This window comes from Miniopterus natalensis, chromosome 1 (genome assembly GCF_054644295.1).
Source record: "Miniopterus natalensis isolate mMinNat1 chromosome 1, mMinNat1.hap1, whole genome shotgun sequence".
NCBI lineage: Eukaryota > Metazoa > Chordata > Mammalia > Chiroptera > Miniopteridae > Miniopterus > Miniopterus natalensis.
The window spans coordinates 127,235,516-127,244,812 of NC_142081.1; the positions used below are offsets into that span (position 1 = coordinate 127,235,516).

At 39.2% G+C, this 9,297-nt stretch overlaps 1 pseudogene; it reads left to right on the top strand.

Annotated features, from left to right (window-relative positions):
* The first annotated feature begins 6,713 nt into the window (after positions 1-6,713).
* Positions 6,714-9,006, top strand: LOC107542414 (large ribosomal subunit protein eL15 pseudogene; annotated as a pseudogene).
* Positions 9,007-9,297: the final 291 nt, after the last annotated feature.

Sequence of the window (9,297 nt, forward strand, 5' to 3'; positions counted from 1 at the left end):
AGCACTTAGTGGAAGAAATAATGACAGAAAGTTCCCAAGGCTGGTGAGGGAGAAAACAACACAAGTTCAGGAAGCACAGAGGGCTCCAAACAGGAGGGACCCAAAGAGACCCACTCCAAGACACATCATAATTAAAATGGCAAATGTCAAGGACAAAGAGAAAATATTAAGGGATGCAAGAGAGAGATAGGCAGTGACTTACAAGGGAACCCCCATAAGGCTAACAGCTGATTTCTCAACAGAAACTCTTTAGGCCAGAAGTGAGTGGCATGAAGTTCTCCAGGTAATGAAAAGCAAGAACATGCAACCAACATTGCTGTATCCAGCAAGGATATCATTTAAAATAGAAGGTGAAATAAAGAGCTTCCCAGACCAAAAAAAAAGGCTAACGGAGTTCAGTACCACTGAACCAGCATTGCAAGAAATGCTAAAAGGACTGCTTTAAGCAAAAGAAAGAATACTGAGAGAAAGGTACATCAGCATAAAGGGAAAAAAGGCATTTAATAAGTTGATATCAATAGTAACATTAAATGTAAGTGGAATAAATGGTCCAATCAAAAGCCATAGGGTAGCTGAATGGATAAGAAAACACGACACAAATATATGCTTTCTACAAGAGACCCATCTGAGAGCAAAAGACACCCACAAGCTAAAAGTGAAGGGATGGAATAAAATATTCCATGCAAATGGAAAGGAAAAGAAAGCTGGAGTAGTAACTGTTATTTCTGACAAAATAGACTTCAAAATAAAGACCATAACAAGAGACAAAGATGGTCACTACATAATATTAAAGGGATCAATCCAACAGGAGAAAATAAATTTTTATATAGGAGCACCTAAATATATAAAAAATTTCTTGGGGGAATCTAAGGGGGATATTGACAGCAACAAATCATAGTGGGGGACTTTAACACCCCATAGTCAGCATTGGACAGATCATCAAGACAAAAAATCAACAGGGAAACTCAGATCTTAAATGACTCACTAGACCTAATGGATTTAATTGACATTTACAGAACATTTCATCCCAAAGCAGCAGAATACACATTCTTCTCAAGTGCACATGGAACACGCTCAAAAACAGACCACATGTTAGGGCACAAGGCAAATCTCTACAAATATAAGAAGACAAATCATATCAAGCATCTTCTCAGATCACAATGCCATGAAACTAGAAATCAACCACTATAAAAAAACTCAAAAATATTCAAACATATGGAAGCTAAATAGCATGTTATTAAACAATGAATGGATTAGCAATGAGATCAAGGAAGAAATCAAACACTTCATGGAAAGAAATGAAAATGGACAACAACCCCAAATCTATGGGACACGCTAAAAGCAATCCTGAGAGGAAAATTCATAGCTTTTATAGGCTTATCTCAAGAAACAAGAAAAAGATCTAATGAACCATCTAACACAACAACTAAAAGAACTAGAACAAGAACAGCAAGAAAAGCCCCGAGGAAGTAGAAGGAAGAAAATAATAAAGATCAGAGCAGAAATTAATGACATAGAGACTAAAAAAACAATAGAACAGTTCAATGAAACCAAGAGCTGGTTCTTTGAAAAGATAAATAAGATTGGTGCACCTTAAGCCAGACTCACTAAGAAACAAAGAGAGAGGATCCAAATAAATAAAATCAGAAATGAAAGAGGTGATATAACAACTGACCCAACAGAAATACAAAGGATTGTAAGAAAATACTATGAGCAACTATATGCGAACAAATTGGACAGCCTGGGGGAAATGGACAAATTCCTAGAATACGACCTTCCAAAGCTGAATCAAGAAGAGGAAGAAAACCTAAATAGGCAGATAACAACTAATGAAATTGAAGCAGTAGTCCAAAAACTCCCAGCAAACAAAAGTCTGGGACCAGATGGATTTACAGGTGAGTTTTACCAAACATTCAAAGAAGAATTAACACCTATTCTATTCAAACTATTCCAGAAAATTCAAGAGGAGGGAAAACTCCCAAACTCTTTTTGTGAGGCCAGCATCATCCTAATCCCTAAACCAGATAAAGATACTACAAAGAAAGAAAATTACAGGCCAATATCCCTGATGAACATAGGTGCTAAAATCCTCACTAAAATACAAGCAAACTGGATCCAGCAATACATTAATAAGATCACACACCACTACCAATTGGGATTTATCCTGGAGATGCAAGGCTGGTACAACATCCGCAAATCAATAAATGTGATACATCACATAAACAAAATGAAGGACAAAAATCATATGATCACATCAATAGACACAGAAAAAGCATTCGACAAAATCCAGCACCCATTTCTGATAAAAACTCTCAGCAAAGTGGAAATAGAGGGATCATAACTCAACATAATAAAGGCCACATATGACAAACCTACAGCCAACATCATACGCAATGGTGAAAAACTAAAACCATTTCCCTTAAAAACAGTAACAAGACAGGGATGTCCACTTTCACCACTCTTATTCATCATAGTACTGGAAGTCCTAGCCACGGCCACCAGACAGGAAGAAAACATAGAAAGTATCCAAATTGGAAAGGAGGAAGTAAAACTGTCATTATTTGCAGATGACATGATATTGTACATAGAAAATCCGAAAGACTCCATCAAAGTACTACTAGATTTGATAAACGAATTTGGCAAGGTAGCAGGATATAAAATCAACATCCAGAAATCAATGGCATTCTTATACACCAACAATGAACTCTCAGAGAGAGAAACTATAAAGACAATACCATTTACCATTGCAACTAAAAAAATAAGATACATAGGAATTAACTTAACGAAGGATGTAAAAGACCTGTACAGGGAAAACTATGTGACACTGGAAAAAGAAATAGAGGAAGATTTAAACAAGTGGAAGAATATACCATGCTCATGGATAGGAAGAATTAATATCATTAAAATGTCCATACTACCCAAAGAAATTTATAAATTCAATGCAATTCCTATTAATATACCAACAGTATATTTCACAGACCTAGAACAAACATTTTGAAAATTTATATGGAACCAAACAAGACCCTGAATAGCTGCAGCCATCTTGAGAAAAAAGAACAGAGTGGGAGGGATCATATTACTGGATTTCAAACTGTATTACAAAGCCACTGTAATCAAAACTGCCTGGTATTGGTACAACAACAGGCATATAAATAAATGGAACAGAACAGAGACCCCAGAAATAGACCCACGCCATTATGGTCAGTTAATATTTGACAACGGAGGCAAGAGTATCCAATGGAGTCAAGACAGTCTCTTCAATAAGTGGTGCTGGGAAAACTGGACAGATACCTGCAAAAAAGCGAAACTAGACCACCAGCTTTCACCATCCACAAAAGTAAACTAAAAACGGATAAAAGACTTAAATGTAAGTCATGAAACAGTAAAAATCTTTGAAGAAAACATAGGCAGTAAAGTCACAGGCATCCCACGTAGTGGAATTTTCACTGATACATCTCCTAGGGCAAGAGAAACAAAAGAAAAAATGAACATATGGGACTACATCAAACTAAAAACCTTTTGCACAGCAAAAGAAAACAGCCTCAAAATACAAAGGAACCCCACGGTCTGGGAAAACATATTTGCTAAGGATGTATCTGACAAGGGCCTAATTTCCAAAGTGTACAAAGAACTCATATTACTCATCAAGAGGAAGACAAACAACCCAATGAAGAAATGGGGAAAGGATCTGAATAGACACTTCTCCAAAGAGGACATACAGATGGCCAAGAGACACATGAGAAAATGGTTAATGTTGCTGTTCATCAGAGAGATGCAAATTAAAACCACAATGAGGTATCACTTCACACCTGTCAGAATGGCTACCATCAACAAATCAACAAACAACTCCTGCTGGCAAGAGTGTGCAGAAAGGGGAACCCTGGTACACTGCTGGTGGGAATGCAGACTGGTACAACCACTCTGGAAAACAGTATGGAGGTTCCTCAAAAAATTAGAAATGGAGCTGCCTTTTGACCCAGTGATTCCACTCCTAGGAATGTATCCTAAGAATCCTGAAACATTAATCAGAAAGAATATATGCACCCCTATAGTCATAGCAGCACAGTTTACAATAGCTAAGATCTGGAAACAGCCCAAGTGTCCATCAGGAGATGAGTGGATAAAAAAAGCTGTGGGACATTTACACCATGGAATACTATGCAGCTGTAAAGAAGAAGGATCTTGTACCATTTAGGACAGTATGGATGGACCTGGAGAAAATTATGCTAAGTGAAATAAGCCAGGCAGAGAAAGCAAACATCACAAGATCTCGCTTATACATGGAATCTAAAGAACTTAATAAACTGATGAACAGAATAGATTCAATGACATGGAGGCATAGGCGAGACTTACGAATGTCAGAAGGATGGAGGAGGGTGGGTGGGTGGAGGGGGAGAGAGTAACCAAAGAGTTTATATGCGTATATGCACAACCCAAGGACACAGACAATGGTAGGGAGAGGGTCTGAGGAGGGGGATGGGATGGGGTAGAATGGGTCATTGGGGAGAAAAAGGGACATCTGTAATATTTTAAACAAAAATAAAATTAATTAAAAAAAATTAGTAATAGGAAAAGCTCAGAGAGAGTACTATGTAAATACTACCAAAGAAAGATACCTTTCCCTCATATGTGGATGGGTCTATCCCCCCGTCCCATACTGTTTCCTTTCCTCAGAGACGTCGGTATCACTCCTTTGATTCTTGGACTAATACTCTGTAAGATCAGGACCATCTGTGATTTTCAATGGCATTTTGGCAGATACCACAGACTTGCTTATTCAATACACATTGTAATGGCCTTCTAGTACAGAGATCCTGACAAGCTAAAAACTTTTATTTCCAACACTCTCACACAGCTAGGTTCCCCAGGTGTGCCTTAGGTCCTGGCAATCAGATTCGCTCCTTTGAGTCTGTATTTGAAGGAGTTCAATGGGGTCAGAGCAGGACTTGGGCATGCATTTAGAGTGGACTGTGGCAGAGACTGTATCATCCTGGATCCAGAAGTTTTCCTGTTATTTTCCTGATTCTACAACTTTTCTGACTGTGGTAGAAGCAATAACAACTGGTGCCTCAGTTCTGCAATGTAGCTTTAAGACTCATACCTGGAAATTTAGCCTAGACTTTGTTTCCTTACCCTATGAACTAGTTTTAAGTCACTTAATACCATTTCTGCACAAATTTCATTAAAAAATACATTTCTTTCTCCTTAAATTATCCACCACAAAATTAGTAATACTTTTCTTAGAAATTGAACCCTTCCTAATATGCTCTGAAAGGGGCATTAAAGCAGATCTCCAAACAGAATCCTGAAGGGGCATGCTTCTCCAAAGCCTCTCTGTTCTTTTATTATAGCTCTAGCATATGCTTCTGCTTTTCAGGGTCCTTGGCACTTCCATTTAGGTCTGAATTCCCATGTGGCTCTGGAGTCTCATATGTTTGGTGAGTAAGTTATATGTTGCTGGAAGAGTAAATGCTTTTAGTAGTTTTCATCTCTGTTAGGTACAGTGAAATAATCATTTCACTGATATCTAGTCACCAGCTTTGCAGCTTTGGGGGTAGAATGGGACTCTTGCCCTCAACACGAGTGCTGGGGAAGACAAAAATCCCCTCTTCTAATCAAGATCACATTTTAGCAAGCTCATCATTGCTAATATTCTGAAAGGTTTCTTCCTCACACATACAGTTCAGATGTACTACATATTAGCTGGTGAACATATTTTTAAAAATGTTTGAAGGTATGATGTATTATTTTAACAACCTCTCCACAGCTTTCCTTTGCAGTTTACTTCATTATTTTTTCAGTTGGGCAGTTATTCCTAAATACCCTTGATGCAATTTTATGTTCATTCTTTCTTATCTAGAACTCATTAGTACAACCTAAGGTGATTTGAGTTGTGCGCAAGTCATTTAAATTTGCATAATGAACCCCAGTGCTTTTCTGGTATAAACTAAAAACTAAGGAAAAATGTGACAGCTTCAAGAGAGCCATAAAATTAGTTCTTTGGGGGGGGGGGGTAGGGAATCCTTTTATAATCTTTTAATCAAGGTTTGAAGTCAATACATCCAAAGTGTCAGGAAAGACCAAGTCAAGGACCCTTGAGTAGCATTACACAAAATTTCACACCAGGATGGACAAGATGTCACCTTTGTAGTGAAAACATGTCTTCCTTTTACACACGATCTTTGAGAAGCCAGTAAGTCTACATTCCATATAGAGCTCTAAGGGAGAGCTATTTCTAGGGCAGTCTTCTAAAAGGACAGAAAGCTGATCTAAAACTGATCATAAGCCCAAAGAGGAGATCCATGATCAGGTAAATTGCTACAGGAATTTAGGGCTTTGATGGAACAGCTGTGATATGTGCTTTGTTTCTTTTTTTCATAAGCTAACATATAATAATCATACTACCCCCACATACATGACATTCACTAGTCTATTTGATCCTCACAAAATTCTATGGAGCTGATATTATTACCATCACCTTAAAATTTATTAAATTGAAGCTAATTAATATTTGCTAATGTATCTAATGAAATACCACCTGGAAGTGGAAGCAAAATTATAACCTAAGCACCTTAATTTCAGTCTTCTCAGTAGTATTTCATACACTGTTCTTAAGTCCTACCATCTAGGGTGATCAGAGCACCCTAAACAGAAAATCTGGATCAATGAAGATATACGCATCAGACACTAGGCCAACAGACCAATGTTACAACATGGCAAACCAAGTCAGAAGTAACGATAGCTTAGCAACTGGACAAGAACATATCATAGGTGGGTTGTTCTATCGAGGCAGTCAGGTATACACTTGTGCTCTAGATATACGCACTCTTTATTTGTAAATGATTTAGCCACTCCTTGGGAGATGGCAAAAAACTATTCTAGGGCAAGTAAACTATATGCTATTTTTTTTTTTCTGTCTTTCAATGGCATTTCCCTCTGGTATATTATGGTCCTATTGCTTTAAAATGAAGTTTGTTAAACTAGTGAGGGTATATTTCCAACCTTCTATGAGGTTTCAGTCAAAAGGAATCTAAAAGACCTCACACCTGAGGTAACTGGAAACTCTTTGCCACTGATTCATCTGCATTAACTGTTACATTAAGAGGATGATTGAGCATAATGGTCCTCTGATTGTGACATAGTGTGATGCATTTGAAAGAGGGCACTTTTTATAATGAGGCAACTGTGTGTTTAAATATTTGTTCCATTATATACTAGATTTGTGAACATTGGTAAATCACTAAAAATCTCTGAACTTCAATTTCATCAACTTTCAGATATTGGGGGGGGGGAAATACCAGGAAGTCTGATTCAATAAATTAGAAACTATGTATTAACCCTTTGCGGTCATATTAAATTTGGACGTGGGTGTCGTACTGATCGGAATTAAGAGCTTTCAGAGAAATTATGAACTGATACATGAATGAATAGAGTTAAGATTCATACGGTTCCTTGCTGTGGTGGCTGAGAGCAGACATATGACCGGAACGGTAAAAAAGCTTTGGTGGCTGAGAGTAGACAAACGACCGCAAAGGGTTAAGATCTACTCACATGCTAATAAAGTCCTATATAAAGAGGTTATCAGAAAAGGGTCAGCTAACATATTGGGAGACTAATTTTTGCATTATCTCCTTGCTTAAAAAGTCAGAAGGAATGGGAAAAGATGTATTTTCGCTCTTATATCCCCCCAAAATGTAGCTATGTTTTGTTTTTTGAATTATGAGGTCTTTGTCTTCAAATAGCTATGATCAGCTTGTTGCTAGCTGGCCACAAACAGAGTGGCAGTTACCCAAAAGGCAACCTCCATCCAGACTTTTGTTTTTGAGAAAAGTCTAAATTGTAAGAGGTAGATGTGGACCAAGCTTAGGAAGAAAGAATTTGGACAGTACCCCCTCCATGGCGAGGTTTTGTCAGTACTAGTCATAGCAGGGATTATGTGTGTCCCCAGGAGGTGGCACGACTTCAGATGAGGACCCAGCACTGAGGCTCTGAGAGCAGTTGGGTGGGCTTCTGCTCTACAGAAGCCTGTGGCGGGGGCTCACTCAGAGCACCAGTGCCTGGCAGACATGGAGCCAGTGCCTCATGAAGTAATGATGAGGAGGGGCAATGTGGTAGATGAAGGACCTGGCCCCTACCCTAGCAATATAAGTCCAGGATTGTTGTTTCATACAATGGAAGGAATGAAGACACCTAGATAATAGAGATTGCATTGTTTTCCTCAGACAGGAGAGTAGAGCCTCAGACAGAGTAGATTAAATTTGGTGGAGAGGGAAAAAAAAGAAATATTCAACCTGTGTATTGTGGAGTAACTTTATAACTATTACAGTACCCTGCACATTGCCTATGGCTTTAAAAAGGCATAGGCTAGGTCTGGCCGCAACCATCAGGTAGGCCAAGATGGGTGCGTACAAGCGCAACCCAGGAGCTACGGAGGAAGAAGCAGTCTGATGCAATGCGCTTCCTTCTCAGGGTCAGCTACTGGCAGTACCGCCAGCTCCCTGCGCTCCACAGGGCCCCCCGCCTCGCCAGGCCTGAGAAAGCGCGCAGGCTGGGATACAGGGCCAAGCAAGGTCATGTCATGTATCGGATTCGTGTGAACCGTGGTGGCCGCAAACACCCTGTTTCTAAGAGTGCGACCTATGGCGAGCCTGTCCATCATGGTGCTAACCAGCTGAAGTTTGCTCGAAGTCTTCAGTCTGTTGCTGAGGAATGAGCTGGACACCACTGCAGGGCTCTGAGAGTTCTGAATTTTTACTGGGTTGGTGAAGATTCCACAAATCCTTTGAGGTTATCCTCATTGATCCATTCCATAAGGCTACCAGAAGGAATCCTGACACCCAATGGATCACCAAACTAGTCCACAACCACAGGGAGATGTGAGGGCTGACATCTGCAGGCCTCAAGCGCCGTGGCCTTGGAAAGGGCCGCAAGTTCCACCACACTATTGGTTCTCGCAGGGCAACTTGGAGAAGGTGCAGTACTCTCCAGCTCCACCACCACCGCTAATATAAGAAATGATTGTAAAATTCTTGCCTAATAAACAATTTAGGACAGTCATGTCTGCTTTAACAAATTCTTTAATTTGTTAAAACTAGTTGTCTACAGCCTGTTTCAGGAATGCATTGTCAAATTATGAAAGTTAAAGTGCAATAATGCTTGAAGGCTACAAGTGATGGTGTATCCTGTTTCTCATAAGATAAACGCTTTTGTCTTTGCTTTATCGCGGCGATTTTCAACCTTTTTAATCTCATGGCACACATAAACTAATTACTAAAATTCTTTGGCACTCCAAAAAAT